This window comes from Anas platyrhynchos, chromosome 10 (genome assembly GCF_047663525.1).
Source record: "Anas platyrhynchos isolate ZD024472 breed Pekin duck chromosome 10, IASCAAS_PekinDuck_T2T, whole genome shotgun sequence".
Classification (NCBI taxonomy): Eukaryota; Metazoa; Chordata; class Aves; order Anseriformes; family Anatidae; genus Anas; species Anas platyrhynchos.
In genome coordinates, this window is record NC_092596.1 from 24,801,720 (window position 1) to 24,820,965 (window position 19,246).

Below are 19,246 nucleotides of genomic sequence, written 5' to 3' on the forward strand. Positions count from 1 at the left end.
AAGGTCAGGCAGATTTTTATGGCCTGAGTGCTGGGAAGAACAGAACCTTGCTTTTACCTTCAGTGCCCTGAATTACAATGGCACATCTTCTTTAGGACATTAGTGATTATAAGATAAGATCAGAGAGAAAATTTTACTGTGTCTTTTGCAGGGTTTCACATCCACAGCAGTGGGCACTGAGGGGCAGTTGTGCTGCACTGCCAGGCTGCTGTGCTTCCCAGCAGCAGCCAGCGGGGCCTGGCCATGCTCCCAGGCTGCACAGCACCTGCTCTGGGCTTGCATGCTGGTGCTGCCCTCCCACTTGGCTAGCTGCCCTCTGCCAAGGACAAGCAGTGCTGGAACCCCTAGAAATATGTGTGAGGGGCTCTTCTGCCTTGCACCTAGGACTGAGGTAGGCCATCCCTGCATTGCTGTGTGTTCATTGTAGCTCATGCATTCACTGCAGAGCGCACCTCCCAGAAGCTGACCTTGGAGACACCAGGTTGAAACAGAAGCTGTTGGCATTAGTGGTCTCAGGGGTAAAGCAAAACAAAAACAAAAACAAAAACAAAACAAAACAAAACAAAACAAAAAAAAAAAAAAAAAAAAAAAAAAAAACAGGGGAATGGGGAGCTGCAGCTCTGTGCATGCAGGATAAAAGCATCTGGTGTGAGGTCAATGTTATGTGGGAGAGGAACTGAAAACTTCTCAGCTTCCCCATCCTCAACACTGCAGATCCAGCCCCAAAATGCAGGATGAGACACTCTCTTTCTCCTCTCCAAAGTCCATTCTCATTCATTTACAGCTAGCCTAATGGTTTTTGCAAGATTTGCTGCCTTTATAAGCTCATGATTTCAATTTTCCATTACTATATAACACCATTATTTTTCCAAATTTTGGTTCATCCCAGCACTGATCTGCTCTGAGGAGCTCCAGACAGTTTCTTCAGAAGCCCTGAAGTCTAGAAGAGGCTGCACAGGAAAAAAAAAAAAAAAAAAAAAAAAAAGTAGCAGATGCCCCAGGTGAACACATCTCAAGTACCTCAGTTGCCCTCGAGATGGGGCAGCAAAATGTCTTTGGTCATCAGCAACAGACCAATGGAAACAAAAAGCCTTTCTCCAGTGCATAGGTTGTTGTTTTTCTCTATGCAGTGAGTGTGGTTGTATTTTATTTAAATCTTTGGCATGTTTGGCAGTAAAAACTGTTGGAAACAACATTTTTCTTCTGAAAGCTGAAAAGGGCTTTGCTGTTGTGTACCTCCATCAAACAAAAGAACTTCTCCCTTCCTTGCACTGGTCACTTACCCGGTGACATGACTCATCCACTAAAGGCCAGCTCCGCACCAGCACAGAAAGGAAACCTCAGCTTCCTCTCTGAAACTACCGAGTCTCCAGAAAAAAAAAAAAAAAAAACACACTATTTCTAGTGGCTAGCACATTGTCATGAGACTTGCAGCTCTACTTCAAAGCAGAGCGCAGTTGCAGGGCTTGTACAACTGTGGGGACGTTGGCTTCTAAACTGCCAAGTTTGCCTTGGACTTCAGAGCCCTTCTGTACCTGCCATTCTAAACAGGGAGAAAAGAGAGGAAGTATCCAATAAAGGAATTCGTACCACTGTAATTTGGTATTTCCTGTAGAAGAGGAAGGGGTTAACTTTCTTCCCCTAAAAAGCAGAGGGGCAAACTTTTCTGAAAGTAAAACCATAAATGAGGAAACAACAGTGAAGAGCTTAAAAGGAATGCTCAGCTAGCTGCTGTGCAGAAGACAGGCCTGTTGAAACCTTGAGGTCTGTGAAGGCAGAAAGGGTTGGGATTGATATATCTGCCTGCTGCATTAAGGATCCACAGGGAGACAAAACAAACCCTGAAATAATAGACTTTGTTCTCTTCTGAAGCTGACCTCAGTGATAGAGATCAGGGTGATGTCCATGAGTCATGCGTAGGTGCAAGAGAGAGACCACGGGAGTGTGAGTCACAGTGACTAGGACTGTGTTTGTCCAGAAGCATACAATAAGCCCTACTGATAGGACTTATTCAGAAAGCAGAACATAATTTGCTTAGGCAATGCCATATATTCGTTGGTCCCAACATTGTACAAACTCCAACTTCTAGAAAATATTTAGCAAGAAATAGTTGCAACAGCAACAAAAAAAAAAGTGTCTTAGTATTAAAGTTTATCAATGTTGCGAAATTTACTGGTGGTATTGTCCTAAAAAAAGAGTCAGTGAAGTGTTGGGAATTTCTCTCAATTTCTGAATTTTTTAATTTAAATGCTTTCAGGGAGTGTGGTTTGTCATACTGGGTTAGGCACTCACCCTCTGTTACCCCCACCCCAAGAAATATCTCCAGCTACATATCTGATACATCACATCAGTTATTAAAAATGTTGACCGATCATTAGATCTTCAAGTAGATGATTTAGAGGGAATTATTTTCATAAAATGGCAGAAATATAGCAAAAACTACAATAGGCAACCTTGTTGCAAGTGCTGACTAGGAATAATCAGACAAAAACAAGGAGTCTTCTCCGAACAACAAGGTTCCAAGAAAAAGCAATGGACTCCATAGACTTATTTAAAAAGAGCTGGAACAAACAAGCACTTCACACTGGCTAACAGAATAGGGGGAAGTTAAACAGAAACCTCATTAATTTGTACTCCAGCTTCAATTAAAAAAAAAAAAAAAAAAAGATTCCTACACATCAAAAAAAAAAAATCCACCAAAAATGCTATTAAGGCTAATGTTTCCATTACCCACATTGGTATGATTATAGTTGCCAGAACCTTTATTAACTGAACAGGAAATTTATTAATAGCTTGCTAGCCGGTGCTGTGACACAGAACAGTGTTGTCCTTGGCTGTTTTCCCAACACAGAGGAATGGTACCAGCATCACTTCTGCAACAGTTTGCCATTAGGATTACACCCCAACAGGCACTTCTGAAATTGGGGTGTAAAGGAAACCTGACAGCATGGCATCAGACAGGCATTCAGCACATTTGCTCAATACCTCGTCACATTTACGGAGAGGATCAGAATGCAGATGCAAAGGCTCCTGCCCAAGTCAAGGAAGGAGTCGGTTCCCTCGGTGTGCAGCTGTGTTGCTCAGCAAGTGCCTCACTTGGGGTATTTGACAAACTGACACTCTGCCAAACTGAGTGTCAAACTCAGCTTGTCAAATACACGCAGTGCTGCACTGCAGCTCTCTCCAGGCTCACAGTCTTCACTGAGATGCTGTCCTGGACGAATGAAAAGGGAAAAGAAGGATTGAACCTGCTGTTAACTTCAGAGACTTTTTCCAGTTCACAAACTGTCATCATCCCGCCCACATTTCCCCCTCCAACATTTTTCTTTGGGTAAGGGAGAACCACACAAGCAGACATTGCCTTCTGCTGAGGGAAATGTCCACTATATTAGTTCAAGGCTAAAGCTCTGTGGAGCTGGAAATGATGCCAAGTTTTAAACTAACCTTCTGCCTTAGCTATACATCTACCTTGGTGGCTTGAAATATTGACAAAATGTCCATCCAAATGCTCAGACATACAATTTGGGTACAACATCATGAAGACCAATGTCTCTCTAGACACACAAAGTCTAGACAAAGACCCTGAGAACATACTGCAATGGAACAGTTCTGCATTGGTTAGAGATAAGGGCATGATAATCTAACAGACTTTTCACAGCTTTCATTTTTATTCTTCTAAATTTAAACAAGATTTTCAGGCTTCTCAGATTTATTTATTTATTTTTAATTTGGGTCTCTATGGTACAGGTTGGGGTGAAATCCTGGCTCTACACATGCTAAAGATGAAGTTCCTTTTGGCAGGAATAGCCTTAGGGTTTTACCTCTTACTGTACCACTGATAGCTAAAAAACAATCTTTTTACCTAGACCTAAAGATTTGAAGAAGGAACCCTTCCAGACTGTCTGAAAAAGAAAAAAAGGTACAACTCTGCCCCTGTGCATGCATGTAGAGGATCACCACTGGTTCTTCTGGAAGTAAGATCAGCTGCCAACATTGGCTCAGAGTCCAGTGCAATGTGTGTTCACTTTTGAAAAAGAAAGAAAGAAAAAAAAAAAAGTAAAGAAAAGAAAAAGCAACCACAGCAGCTTCTGGTCCCTGTAAACTTCAGTCACAAACTCTGCCTGCCAGCATGAAGCTGCGCTGTTACATGTTATAAAGACTGTGATATTAAATAAAGACCAAAGCACCACACAGAGAAACAGCGAACTTCTTTGGGAATGAAGTGAAACTTTCTCTTCCGTTGTCAAACCAACCCCCTTCTGCTTCATTTTGAGCTCATAGAAGAAGCCTCTCCTGCAATAAGTGGAGTTTTTCACCCTAATACACTGACACAATCCATGTTCCTTTAAGTATGAATATAACCTCCTCCTCCCAGTATTCCTTAGCACAAAGACCAGAAGATGCTGTCAACACCCCTATTCCTTTAACAAGAGTATTAATTAAATTCACAAAAGCACTTGAAGAAAATTAAATAAAATATACACAAGAGAAGATATTGCTAAGTACTACCATGCACCATGTCATTCAGGGATGTTGACAGTTCAGAACTTGAGTTTAAAATCAATCTGAAATTCTGACATGTGCAACTCTTGGGAAAATTTATCATGACTCCTAAACTGCACACATTTTGCATAATGCTAGTTTAGTGTCATTCATGTTCTCTGCAGGCCAGGCCCAGCTGTAGACTAGTTTTAATCATGGCACTTTTAGCTTCCTTCCTAGTCCCCTGATCTTAATTTCACACGACCAGCAGCACCAGTTTCTGAGAAAGCAGCCAAACTATCTTTGGTATCAAAATGAAAAACTAAAATGGTTATGCTAGTTATATTTTGGAAGGCTGACCGTTAAAGACATGAAAGTAGAAATCAGCTGCGGTATGCTAACAGCATTCCACAGAGAGCAATTTATTAAATCTTTTCTATCCGACTTCTGGGGCTCTGTTTTAAAAGGATGATCATAGGATCCAATCAATATGAAAAGGGATTTTTTTCTTTTTAATGTAAAAATACAAAATAAAAAATGACAAATATGTGTTGTTTATACAAGCTCCAAAACCAGCAGAATGAAAAATGGTTTAACAGTAAAGAAACAGCTACAACTTTAAAGATTAAATCAACTTCTAGATGAGGTTACTATAAAAGCTTTGTAATTCTTACATTCCCCCTACCCTCCACATTACACCTTTAGTATGATGTAGGTAGCAAATAGCCCTTTGTTCTGGCTCTTAGTTCGGAATAGATTTCAACCACGGTGGATAAAAGCAACATGTTGCAATGGATAGACGAAGTGTGTGCATTTCATGAGTATTTGAAAATTCATGTCAGTGCTAATAAGCTGATTTAAGATCATTCTAGCAAAAGACTTACTGGTTTAACCACGATTCCAACTGATGCGTGGTTGGTCAAATTTCTCTCCTTTCAAATCAAACTCTGCAGTACCATGGCAAACGAAAAAAATGTTCTGAAGGGTTCACATAGCTGTTGTTGGTCTTAATAACACCAGGATGAGCTCTCTTTGCCTGAAAATGCTTTCAGTAAAGAGTTAGATACCACATGCTAACTACTGGTAGCACAGAGGTAAAAGAAAAATAAACCTGTCCCCCCATAATACCTCCCAGACATAGCAGAGTGTGTTGGAGAGGCTGAGCTGCACAAAGACTGAGCAGGCTTTTCTGCAGGTATCAGTTACCAGACTTGCCTCAACTTCAATGCTGATTTCTACCAGTGGGAGATCTGGCCTTGAGAGGAGGAAAAAAAAAGGGGGTGGGGGGGTGAGGAGAGAGAAAAAACCCACAGCATTGCTTCTGCTATTGCAGCTTAAAATAATCCCCCATTGCGGCTTTCTGAGGGGGAAAACAGCCACAAAAAACGTTGCTGTCAGCAACAGATAAGAGGAGGGTCACACAGTGGAGATAATTCTATCAGCAGATGGGAACAGAGCTTTCTACCCCACCCTGCAATGATAGTATCTCATTTGAATGGATTTTTCATTGTCAGAGCTTCTGGTTTCAGGCTGAAATGGGTATTTCCAACTAAAGGCTTGGTGTCATAAAACAGACTGAGCAATCAAGTGCATACTCGGGGGGAAAAACAGAAAGAGTTTTTCTTCCTGCATTCTCCAGTAAGTCCCTTACTGAAGTCACAAAATGCTTTGTTTCCAGCCACCACCCCCCCCCCCCCCCCAAGCCACATACCATCTCTCAGGGATTTTTACATGGCTGTCAGACAGCTCTGCAACTTGTGATGAAAATAAATGAAAAGTAAAAATATTGCATAGGTTTGACTCTAAGCCTAATAACGTGTAAACATGTGGCTGTGTGTTTTTCACATGCTGAGTGGCAACGTCCTAAGATGCATATTGCTGCAATTTCAGGACATGCAGTTATTATTCAAGATTTGAGCTGGAATCAAGGCCATCACTGTTTTCTGCTTAGTTAAACCCAAATGGCAGTGTGGATTGGAAGCAAGAATCCTCACAGATCTGCGGTGAATGGGGTCTGCTGATCCTGGCCACCAGTAAACCTTGGGACATGCTTCTCCTAGGAGCTAGAATTCTTTGTTATGACCAAATCAAATTCAAATGAGAGTTTGCTCGTGGCAGACTTCCACTGGCTGCCATTCTGATCCATTTAGGATCTTCTCATGCTCCCAACCCTGCAGCTGAAACTGCTGTGAGCTTTGCCTGACAAATTTTGGAATATTTGGCTCAGGAGGTTTAATCTCATCTATAAGGCAGGCTCCAGCAAAGCGTGGAGCTGAAGCCCAAAGGGTTTGCTTCACTGCAGGCAAGCTGGGCTATATATGCAAGTGTATCTCCCTGTAGCACATCTGACTTGGATAAGACAGCTAAAAACGTAAAAACAGAGCAAGAGGCCGAATGCTGCAGCCAGTTCATTAACAACTCCTGCTCTTTAGCTGGCACGTCCCAAAGCAGCTCTAAGCTATCTGCTCTGCCATACAGTTCAGCTCCAGTCTGAGCCCATGCAGCCAACAGCACCATATTCTGCTTTGCCAGAGGGCTCACAGGGGTGAAGTCAGAGCCTTTTCAGTGGCATATGAATTGCTTGCTCCCCAGGAGGAGCTGTGAAACTGCAGCATAGGGCAGCAGCTTTAGGGACAGCCCCATGCCTGGAGGCCTTTTCTCCTCCTGGCTCTGCAGCAACTGGGAAGGCCCTTGCCTCTCCTTTCAGGGGTCTTTGGGCTGCAGGTTACTGGACAGAGTGGTGACCAGCTGCCTTGTCCTAAGGAAAATTCCTAGGCACTGTGACTTGGCGAGTACAGCCACTGCCCCAGTTTTGGTGAGGCGCTGAGTGAGAGCCTGAAGTGCACCAGTGAGGACTATCCCTAAGCAGCTGCAGGAAGCATAAACCAGCCACACGTTCCTGGAACTGTCTTCCTGTGCTACCCTGTTACCTCTACCACACAGCCCTGTGTACGTTGTTTTTTGTCCTTGCTTTTGTCAAAAGACTGAGAGCAGCCCCCCCACCACCCCTGCCTTGCTCAGCCCAAGCTGTCTGTCCCCTCTGCCTATCCCTGCTTCACAATAAATGTCTTCTCCATCTTGTCCTGTGAATCTGACTTTCACTCTTGCTCCTAAAAGTGAAAAGCATAATCCAGCACTTTTACCCGACAGACAAATTAGCCCCACTTCTAATGGGAAACTACACAGTCTCCTACCTTGTGCCTCAACATCTCCTTCCCATACCTTCCCTCTGTTTTTGCCACGGAGGCTCTCCTGGTACCACTGTCCATCTGTCCGCACGCAGCACTGCGCTGGCAGGCACTGTCACACAGGAGACAGCAATGCCGCCCGCCCCTCTGCCCAGCACAGCACGTCGGTGCTGCGTTGGTGCCCTCACCACACACTTGGAGCCTTCCTCAGCAGGGCTTTGCAGAGCTGCACCCCTACTGCAGCAGTTCAGCGCCAGGCCCAGGTCCTGGACAGGCTTTCCTGCAGCACCCAAGGTCAAACCCGTCTCTCCTGTCAGATCAGCACTGTACTCGTGGTAAAACCTGTCCAGTGGGACAGCGAGGTAGATGGGCCAACCCTGCTATCCCCCCTCTTCAGGAGCAGGTACACCCCTGGCAGGCACACAGCTGAGGTCTGGGACATTCAAAAGCAACCCTGATCCAGACCTCAGGCCTGGGATTGCTGTAAGGGACAGAAAAACAGGATGCTGTCTGCCCCACAGCTCAGGGCGCAGAGAGTCACAAGCACAAAGCACCATTCAAACACTCGGGTGAGGACATTGTAGGTTTCACTTACGGCTGCAGGAACAGCTTGCAAGGGCAGGAACCAGAAACACTGCAACCAGCACCTCACAGCTTGTGCAAAAGCACCGAGAAGGGCCTGATAAACCTGTTACCTGGCATTGCTGTCTGTGTGCCCTCCCGCATCCCCCCGTACTCACCTTTGATCTCCAGCCCCTGCTCTGGCTCCTCCGCGGTGCTCACAGGACTCTGCCTTCAGCTGCGAAGGGGAGGGAAGGAGGTGCGCGGGTGACCACTCATCTGACAGCCTGGGGTCAATGGGCAGTGAAGAAAAGGAGCTGAAGGGCATGGCCGCGCCTGGCTGGGACACCAGCTCTCCCTGGTAAAACCCTCCTCCATCCCACAACTTCCCCCACTCTTCGTTTGCGGTGTCTCATCTATGACTAATTGAGATCAAAATCTCCCTACAGCCAGCAACTCATCTGTAGCATGTGTGCGAGCCCAGTGGGAAGCACGTGCATCCCAGTACCAAGTAGGCTATGTACACATGATATAAATTGTCATTCACCCTCATCAATGAATCAGGGTCCCAAGGACAGCACTCTCTGTCTGAGATAGGAGATGTCTGCATGCCCTAACCCTGTGCTTGCAGAAGTATACACTGCCCCATACCACAGCTCCTCCCCAAAGGGAAATACCAAAAAAGCTCCTCTGGTTTAGGAAGATGGGCTCCCAACATGGAGGGGAGGCAACCCAAACCTGAGCTGGCTCTGGTCTCCTGGAAGCTGGTGGTGTAATGGAGGCAGAACAGCTTTCTGCATTGTCAGGGATGCAGACATTGCACATGTTTTTGCACCCCACCACCAGTGGTCCATGGGGCAACCACCCCCAGGGACGATCCCCCCCATCCCCAGCCACCCGTCAGCCAGCTGGATGGGGAGCTGGCACCTACCGTGCTGAGCTAGCTGGGCCCCACCAGGGCAGGGGCACCAGCGTGGGGCTGGCCCCAGTGGTGGGGGCACAGCCCAAGCACACAGCTCGTTTTTGAAGGGGCCGCTCCTCCTTTGAGAGGAAGCTGCGAATGGGGAAGATAAGGCTGAGGTTAGATAACAGGAAAAGGAAACGTCTGGATGCGAGTGACAACACGTCCAAGTTGTGAAAGCTGTTCTTCCCATCCCGCGCCAGGGTGCAAGGCTCAGAGCAGCCATGTCGCCTCAGCAGGCTTGGGCCACTGGAGCAGTGCCGCTTCTCTCTTCATATCCCAGCTGAAGGCATTGTCCTGCTGGCCCTGGTATTTCCACAGAGAAGTGGCCTGGACAGCTGTGCTGGCTGCCCACAGCCAGCCACCCCTCGGCTGCCCAGCCCTCAGCAAAGACAGTCTGTGGGGGACCAGAGGAGCTGTGAGGAGGGTCACAGTGCAGGGCAGAGACTGCCAGGAAGACTTTGGCTCAGGGGACAGGCTCATTGCCATGCTTGGCCCTGAGGGGTGTCACGTCTCTTGGCTGCATAAGGAGCAGGAACAAGGGCTGCTGAGGTTCATGCAGAAAAGTAAGAAATAATGCTTTATTCAGAGTCATTCGGAACTATAACCAAAGCAAGATCCTCTGTTTCTCATCTCCTGTCCTCTCATGGCCTGCCTGCAGTACTGGGTGCCCTAAGGTAGATGCACCATCATCTCTTAGCACTACTTCCATCTAACCTGCCTGGGAGCAAGGCCAGTCAACGCAACTCAAAACGGCAGCCAATGAGCTATCTGTGCTCAAACTATCAATACAGAAGCCAAACTGATGCAAGCAAAAGCAGAAATTTTAGAGAGAGATTCCTTAGTGTGGACAATATGGCATACTATATTTTTTCAGGTGAAGACTTATCAGAAATGTCACTTTGTGCCTGTGCTGTCTCAAGACATGTTTGCCAACAGCTAGCAGTGCCAGTGTGATGAAGACTTTGTTATCCTTCTTACAGGACTGATCTTCTCACTCCCAATGCTCAGCTGCTATCTTTCCAATTTTTGCCTCACAGGTTTCCCTTCCCAGCTTCCCCAATTCTGTCCTGGCTCTACAGCCAAACCGCACAGAGATCCTCCTGCTAATGCAGGCCCCAGCAGCAAATGCTAGAGGATCTCCAGCAGCTTTCAGTTACATTATCAGCATGCTTGGTCTGCAGCCACATATTTATTATGCTTCTGCAGTTCTGTCCAAATGCCTGATCTGGAAAACACACATGTCTGTGAGCAACTGTGTACTCTGAGTTCCTTGGGACTGCTCACAGGCTACTTCTGAGTCTACATGTGGATGCCAGGGAGACCAGCTTCCCTGCTAAAAGCAAAACTTGGCCCTTGTGCTGAGGGATAGTTAGATAATGAGCAATACAGTTACTCTCAAGTTCCTCTTTCATCTGCCTGTGTTTTAAAATATATAATAAAAGAGGAATGGAAAGGTCTGGTTGGTTTTGCTTTGGTTTTAATTGGAGGAAAGAAACAGGCTTGTTCATGTAGTTTGTATAGTTTTTTTCCTAGGTTTCTTTTTCACTCTCCCTTTCTCCTGCTTCTACCCAAAAGGCTTTGAAATGGGTCACCTTTGAGGTGAACTATGGAAAGAAAAAAATGGCAGATATTGTATTTCCACTCTTTGTGGGAATGCAATACAGAGGAGACTGGGAGACTTATTACAAGTCTCATGATTTTGTCCTGCTCATTTTTGTGTCACCTGGCTGCACCTGATAGCAAGCCTTGCAAATCTAGGAAAAAAATCACCCTGAAAAATGCTCTTTAGATATTTCATGCTCCCCTTGGGTGGTTACACAAATTATTGCCGACTTTACATGTCCAGAGCAAGAAACAGGCTGATAAAAAACAGTAATGAAACTGTACCAGTGTAAAAAGCAGCAAGATCATTTCACATCCAACAAAAAGGCACAAGGGCATGACTGCAAACTTTGTGTTAGGAGCTGGGATTCTTCACTACCAACCTGCAATGAATCCCTTGTCTGCAATCTGCGCTACCATCCAAATCAGCTAGCTAACTGAAGTTTATTCAGTTATGTCAGCATGAGCTTCTGTCAGACTTCCTAGCAAATGTACCAACACAGACCTTTAACCTTGCAGCGGGTTGATCTAGTGCCCCTCTCCCGCCAGGATGCTTTTCTTCACACTGCACCTAATTGCCGTGCAGTCCTGCAGACCCATATTGATATATAAGGTGGATGTTTCACTGCAAAGCTGACTTCCTCTGTAGCTTACAAATGTCACCACACTACCCTACTCAGTGCAATAGCCTTGAAATTGCACTCAATATTTCCCAATCAAGCTAGCTTTTTCAGTACATTTGCAGCATGCAGCTCTGTGGCCTGCTCTGGGAAGAGGAAGAAGGGAGGTAGAGAAGCCGGGTGGATTACAGATGGCCAACAAATACCATCTCAGAGGTCTTTACACGTTGTTCCCCAAAGCACAAAATTGTCTTGGAAAACAACACAAAAAAGTGGCTAAAATGGGTCACAGAGACAGTCTGATTAGAACACAGTAAGTTATTTTGCATTTTAGTTTCAAGTTACTGTACTTTTTACCTGTCATAAAAGAAGCCATAAAGAATTAGCAGGTTTGTACTGGACACAGACACATTCAGGCTCATTCTACATCTTCACTGCTCTGTATTCATTAATCTTAACTGAGTTAGTAAAGGCCAGATGAATGCTGAGTTTGCACCACTAGTCAGTGTACCCTCACAGGACAGCAGGAGATTTTCCCTTGGGACAATTCATTGCATAAATATCTTCAAAGCCAACATGCTCCTCTTGATGAAGCAATTAAAGCTATATAGACCAAATCAGGCCTGATGACGATCATCAGTGGCTGCCTTTCATTTTAGTTTTCTCATACAACCCAGTTCTGCCATCCTGCAGCATCCAGAATTGAGACCAACAGTTTCTACACCACTATTCCAAGTGATGCAAAAACAAATTATTTCTATATCAAACTAAAGAATACCAAACCACTCTCACTCAGATTCTCCTCTCATGTGAAGAGTGCTATTTGCCCCTGTACTGGCTATTTTCAGTATCATTTTCAATTTACTTGCCTCCATCCGTGGGTCTTGGGGAGCTTTCAGATTAAATCCCAATGAGCCAGTCACTGTGAACTTTCTCCTGAGCTGTCTCTGAGCAGCAGTTGCTGATGTACCCTGCGGGCAGCACAGTGTCAGTGCCTGAGGCTCTAAAGAAGACAGGAACGCACACTCCAGCAGTCAGAGCTGAGCACAGCACTTGGTGATTTCTCCAAATGTCACTGAACTCTTACACTTCTCCATGTTACAGGTGGTGTATGGCCAAAGCTGAGAGGTCCAGTGTGAGCCTAGCATAAATGTGTACATGGGGGAAAAAAACAAAACAAAACAAAACAAAACACAAACAAACAAACAAACAAAAACAGTACAAAGAGGGTCATTCGCATGAGTGACCATACCACTATGAGAGGTGGGGAGAGGAGGAGAAGGGAGGCCAGGAGCAATTCTGAGCCTTACATCTGGAAGCACTTACAGACCTGGATCGTCCAGGGAGTGGGAGGGGATGAGTGCTGTCAACCTCCAGAAGACAGAGGATGAAGCCACAGCTTAGTTCTAGGCACAAAACAAAAAACAAACAAACAAATAAAAAGCACACCTACACCAATGCAGGAAAAAAAATGACAACCATTTCTTAAAGGCAGTACAAGACGGAGGAGCTGTAGATGATACATGAGCTGTAAATGATGGAGGAGCTCACTGGGGAGACCCTCCTGTGACAAAGGCCTTTAACCCCTGCAGCAGGCCTCGGGAAGAATCTCTTTGGCCAGCAAGCTAGGTTAGAGACATTGCATCCTTGCCACCAGTCTGCCTGTGGACATAAGACTTCACCGCTAGTCTGCCTGTTTGCTAGTTCCTCCTGCAAAACAGACACTCGGGTAAACTCTGCCTCTCTGGCTAACCTGAGCTTTGAGTCATATGAAGATACTGTTTCCATTTTGAATCCTTACTTCATTCAAAAAAGAGAAAAAAAATAATCATGCTACATGGACCTTCCATTTTGCTGTAAATGTTATCTCCCTCCCTTCCTGCCCCCTTCTCAGGCAGGCACACAGTGGTAAGAATCAGAGGCTGGGCTCCAAATGGAGGATGTTTCTGTTCGTGGTTGATTATGTGTTTGTCACTTTTATTTTAGACTTCTGGTAAAGGAAAGAGAGGGAGAGAGAGAGAAGGGCACAAACCAAGAGGCTCAAAGCTGTTTTTCAGATGGACAGTGACAGATAAGAAAACCCCACTAACTGTCACAGTCGCTGAATGACCCAAAAGACATTCTGTACAGCATACACTATTAATAATAGTAGTATAAAATGAACAATAGCAGTGTAAATATTGTAATTCCAAAGAAGTAGAAAAAGGGTGTCAGGCAGAGGTCAAGTGGGTTCAGGTAGCTTGAGTCCATTCCTACTCCACATCAATTAGTACGCCTAGATTTTTATATGAGGAGAGGAAAACCAGACCGTCTTTTGTTTTCCCCAAGTCTGCCATCCCATTCTGCAGAGACCAGTTCTCTGTTCACGTGCTAAGAATCATAACCTCGCCTAGAGGTTTTGCTTCAAAATAAGCTCATATTGCAGCTATCTATCTCCTTAATTCCACCACATCTTCGAAAAATAAAGCCATATTTTCCTGTATTTGCTCCCTCGAAGGACTATGTTTTCTCTTGCAGTAATCTTGTTATGTGGCTAGGCAAAGAATAAGTCTTACTCTGGGTAAGACTTTGATAGACTATCTCTTAAAGAAATGTGGATCTGTAAAGATCTATTTTATTCACTGCTGATGTCAGTGCACTTACTGCATACACATTATCCTTATTAACAGAATCCTGCCCTAGAATACTAAGAAAACAGCCATGGATGCACCTTTTTTTTCTTTAGTAGCAGAATTTTTTAACAAGCATGTAAGTTATCAAAAAGCCAGGATTGTGCTGATTCTCTCCCCACAAGAGATTGTGCTTTGGATACTAATCATCATCTTTTACTGATCATGATAAGCTACCTTTCTCTGCATGCTACGTTCAGAAACAATGCATTAGCCAAGTTTCTCTGCTGCCAGTTTCTGGTGATCTTATCAGATTAACACCCTGGGTAAAGAGCATGTCTGGTTGCTACACGGCATAACAAGCAAAGGTCTGTGTTAAACTTGCACACTCTCATGCTGTGGCTATTGGAGGATCTGAACTATACCAGGCCTTTTCTGGCATGGGAGTGCATAAGGAAAAGCAGCTTTGCGGAGCAGTATTCCGATATGGTCGTTGCTCAAGGGGCCATTGCTGGCAAAAGTACTTAGAAAAGTCAGGAAAGAAAAATGCATCAGGACTTTTAAGTTCAGAGATACTAATTCTGACAGGCTTCTGAGTCACAGATAACTGGAGAATGGAAGTGCACTATGCAGATACCAGTTACTCTGTTCTTCAGTTCTTTCCTTGGCATGTGCTGTTGGCAAACCCTAAGTGATAGGGTGCCAGCTTGGCTGGCCCCTTGTCTGACCTCAGGCAGATGCTCTGCTGTTCAGTTAAGCCTCAGACACAACTGCAGAAACAACACGAGACCAACAGTACCAGGAATGCCTGTAATACCAAAATGGGGCATTTATCAGTCCTGCACTCGCACAGGCCTGCAGGCAGCCACCACAGTGTCGCCAAGATGCCAGCTTTTGCTGCTCTTGGACCCTCTGCTTTGGGCTTCCGGGAGGAGAGATGTGTAGCTTATCACTCGCCCTCCTTTTAGCACACAGAGGGCATTTCAACACCGCTGCCTTTGCTTGCATAGTCATTGTCGTAGGGAAGTATGTGACCGCTGGGCTCCAGCTCGCAGCTAGCATGCCGTGTTGCTCAACAGTGACGGTTGGGTTTACATCAGCCATCGCCCTCTGTGGCAATGAAGCGCTTCCCCAGCACAGAGCAGCTTGTCAGCTGCAGAAACCATTGTAACAGAACAAAAGGGGGGGTCGCTGTACAGCATATGCCTGTGCCTCAATCCATCAGGCATGCTGCTGGGCATCCCTGTAACCACTGGATCAAACCTGTCCTGCTTGGACATGGAAGGTCTTTGCAGCTGTTCTCCCCAAAGCTGTTCCTCTCCCACCCTACCCCTAAATACCTCTCGTATCAGGACCACCTGCTTCATCAGACCGCTTCACAGTGGGGCAAGAAAGACCCAAACAAAATTGTGCTGGTATAATTGCTAACAAGTTTCAAAAGAGTAGGAGCCTTTTTTTACTGTATGTATTTCCTTGACTGGCTGTTACATTTCCCAGCCTTCCTAAGGAGAAAAGTACAGAAAGAAAGATCACAGATCATAACCTGGGCAGTTCTTTCCTTCCTTTAAGGCTCATAAGAGAATATTCATTAAATTGTATGCCTCCACACTCTAGCTGACCCGGGATGGACCCACCAAACAGACCAAAATATCTCCAGCACCCAGTATCTATTTCCAGCACATCTTTCCTTGTGTGAAGGAGTTCTTGAGACATTCCAGGGCATTTTCCATGCCAGGGAAATTCCATCAGCACATCTCTTCACACTGGAATGTTTCTCAGGCTATTGCCCACAGCAGGGATGCAGGCTGAAATGCCAGCACGTAGTCATCAAGAATTTCTCCACCTTTCCCAGAGCATCTGAGTTGTTTGACATCATTTACTCATTCAGATATGAATCAAAGACTCCTTCAAGCAACAGCATAGAAAATGAAAAGAAGTTCTATTGAGCCTAATGGCTTAATCTTATCCCATGATGTGAGTGAACTTTTGAAAACCCCAGTCTGAAAAGTTCAAATATATAAGTACAAAAATGACTCTTTTACAAGCAGCTTATGGAGCATCGCACAAGTCCATCAAGTTATATAAAAAGAATATTTTAAGCAGCCAGTGATTTTACACAACCTTATCCAGACTGTGAACTTGCACATTCGGCACCAAGAGAGACACAAAATTGCCCATCTGAGCACATTGCCTGAGCAAGGTATTAGTGTCAGAGCACCAATTACCCTGCTGAGCAGGTTACGATGCCACCAGGCGATTAGGCTGCCTGTAGGCTGTCTGCAGGGCAGGCTGGGAGGTCTTAATAGGGTCATGCCTGTTCTCATGGCCTCCTGTCACAGACTGGGTAAATATGGATGTTGAATCTTAAAACTGTTCTACCGAGCATCACTTCTACGCGCTATATTAAGGCTTTACCTAAAGATTTGTAGCTTTTAGTAGATACGAGACCAAATCTAGAGTGACTGATACATGAAAGTGCCTCCACGGCAGGGAACATGCTTTGCACCCAAAGCCACTGCTCCGTGCTCACATTACTAATTGCTCTGGCCTCCTCTAGGATTGTATTTCCATTGCCCTCCTTCTGTCTCCATGCCCCAAACAATCTGCACATCCAGCAGAGCTCTTAAAGCACACAGGGCCCACCTCTGGCTGCCACCTGGCTCTTGGCGGTGGTCAGTGGAAAAAGCACGCGCGCCTGTAGCGAGATGAGCGGGCACCGGCAGGCGGCCAGACCCGACCGGTGCTCACAGAGCGTTTCAGGAGGGGAGGCCCAAGACGAGCGCGCTCCTTGAAATCTCGAGGGAGAACCCGAAACGACCGCGAGGCGCCCCCGCTCCGAGGGCTGCGGGGCCGGGCGGTGAGGGCGGCAGGGCCCCGCTCCGCCGCGGGGTGGCGCTGCCGCCCAACGCCAGCCGCGAGCCCCGCGCCGCGCCGGGCTGCAGCGCGGCTCTGGGCGCAGCGCAGCCGCTGCCCCCCCTGGCTGTGCGTTAACGGGGCCGCTACGCGGGGGCACGGGGCGGCTCCTGGCCGGTGCCGTGCGGAGCGGGCTGCTCGCTGAGCGTGCCGAAGGAGTCCGGCTGCCTTCGCTGCCTCGGGTGGCCGGCTGCTTGGCAGAGCCCCTTTTTCCATGACGGGCGGTGCTGTGGGAACTGCATGGGAACATTCTTTGCAATCCTGGGCTTACAATCTCTCCAGGGAAAGAGCTGCTGGTCTGAAAAATACAAGGGCGACTTTTCAGTCTGGGGTTGGATTTTGTTTTTAAAGTTCGTGTAAAAATAATGCAAATAAAGGCTTGTGCCCGCTCGTGGAGCCCAGAAGACGGAGCGGTGGAGCAGTGGCAGAGACATTTTCCCAGGCAGCTTAGAGCAGTCCTGCTGAATAACAGCTACTGAAGTCAAAGCAGCAGTACTGAATCCTTTGCCCTGGGAATTGCCATCCTACCGGCTAAATGTGACCTTTAGTATTATTTTGTCGGCTCTAGCTGACAGTCAGTTCTGCTAGAACTTGATTAAGAAGACAAAGAAGGGCCTGGTAATTGCAGTAATCCTAGGAAGCTGGTTCATGTCAACATCCCAACCAAGCAATTATCAGAACCATCACAGCCAGCTGCCTGCCTCATCCCTCCCAGTCCCAACATCTCAGTTGTACATCCAAGCACAGTGCGTTTTGGAGAGCAACTCTATTCCCTGAGCTTCTATGAGCAGAGATGCTGGCAGACTCCCAGAATGGACCGGTGCCTGCTCACAGGGTATGTTCTGTGTCTGCACAAGGTTGCCTTCTTGTCAAGCACCTGTCACCTCACTGAGCTGCTGCACAGAGGTAAGCGTCAGGTGTGTTTTTCAAGCAGTAGCTGCCTTCCTCAGCAAAACAGCAGAGACACCAAGACAGAGAACTTGAGGAAGTGGGCTGTCTGTTCTTCCACACAACTACTATCTCTGGTTCATTTTGGCAGGTGTAAGAGAAAATGGACAGTCTTCACAAAGGACAGATTTAGGTGCAGGATCCATTTTGCAAGGGCAAAGCAGGCTTCCAGCACATAGAGGCAGAGCTGCTTTGACCATCAAGACACAAAAATGAGCTCTACTGTTTTCCCCAATTTGCTTTGCTCAGTTTCCTTCAGCCTGACCCAGGCAAATGTAATTCTCTTTATCTGGCAGTTACAGTCCTGTAAATTCTGCAATGGTTTCCAGTACGGATGAGCGCTGGAACGTTTTATGCTACTAGTGCCTCCAGGCAGGGAAAGTGTGAGGGGCAAAAGGGATAGGTGAGTGAAAGACCACACCACACAGCCAGCACTTGGAATGCGGATGAGGTGTCAGCTGCGGTGCAATGCGTACTCACCACTGGAATGTCCTGCAGGAAAGGGGCCGGCAGTGGTGCCAGGGCAGAGAGGATGAGAAACAAGGTGAGGAACTGAGCTGACCCACAACCTGCAGCAACCCTCAACCTTCCCAAGGAAGGTAGAGCTAGCCTTAGGAGAAAGTAGTGTTGTGCCATCCTCCTTCTCCCCCCCCCCCTCCCCCTCCCCTCCCCCCTCCCCCCCTATAATCCATATGAGCACGAGGGTATGGCGAGCAAAGGATAATGCTGATAAAATGGCAGAGTGTATTCTGTAAGCTGCACAGCCTTGCCAATGCACCACGCTCCTGCAGCAGGCCCTGGAGCTCCCCTGCTGATCTGTGCAGGGCTCTAGCTCCCTTCCTGGGGTCCCACAAGCTCTCCTGCCCAGAGCTACCCAGAGGTCATCATCTAGCCCTTCCGAGTCACGCTGTCACTGGTGCAATTTGTCAGTGAAAATGTTCTGCAATGTCATTTTCTCAGGGACAGAAACTCTTTGTTTCTCTATTCAAGACCACATTTTTTCACTTCAATCATTTGGAAATCAATGAAACATATCAATAAATACAACATCAATAAAACATATTCATACTGAGTGGGGCGTGGTTCTCTGCATTTCGTTTACTCTTTTCGTTTACTCTTTTCTTTTACTTGACAAAATGAAAGGTTTCTCCAGGTCCTCTATATAACATTTTTCACTTGCAAAAATATGGGAAGAATAAAATAAATGCATATTTGGGATACTTTTTTTCTTTCTGTTATTGGTTCTTTGCCTTTTGCATCATGTTCCCATGAGAAAATATAAAAATCTTTCCTTGCTTCACATGCTTTTAGAGTTTGTTTACTTTTTGTCTTTTAAACCTTTTCTCAGTTCGTACACAC

General features: G+C 46.2%; 1 long non-coding RNA gene across 1 annotated transcript; it reads right to left on the reverse strand.

Moving 5' to 3' along the window:
- Nucleotides 1-932: 932 nt before the first annotated feature.
- On the reverse strand, nucleotides 933-9,684 carry LOC119717889 (uncharacterized). The gene is made up of 3 exons (XR_005268239.2): nucleotides 9,163-9,684; nucleotides 8,411-8,518; nucleotides 933-3,214 (listed from the first exon to the last, which is right to left on the reverse strand). It is a non-coding gene; the product is annotated as an uncharacterized lncRNA (long non-coding RNA).
- Nucleotides 9,685-19,246: the final 9,562 nt, after the last annotated feature.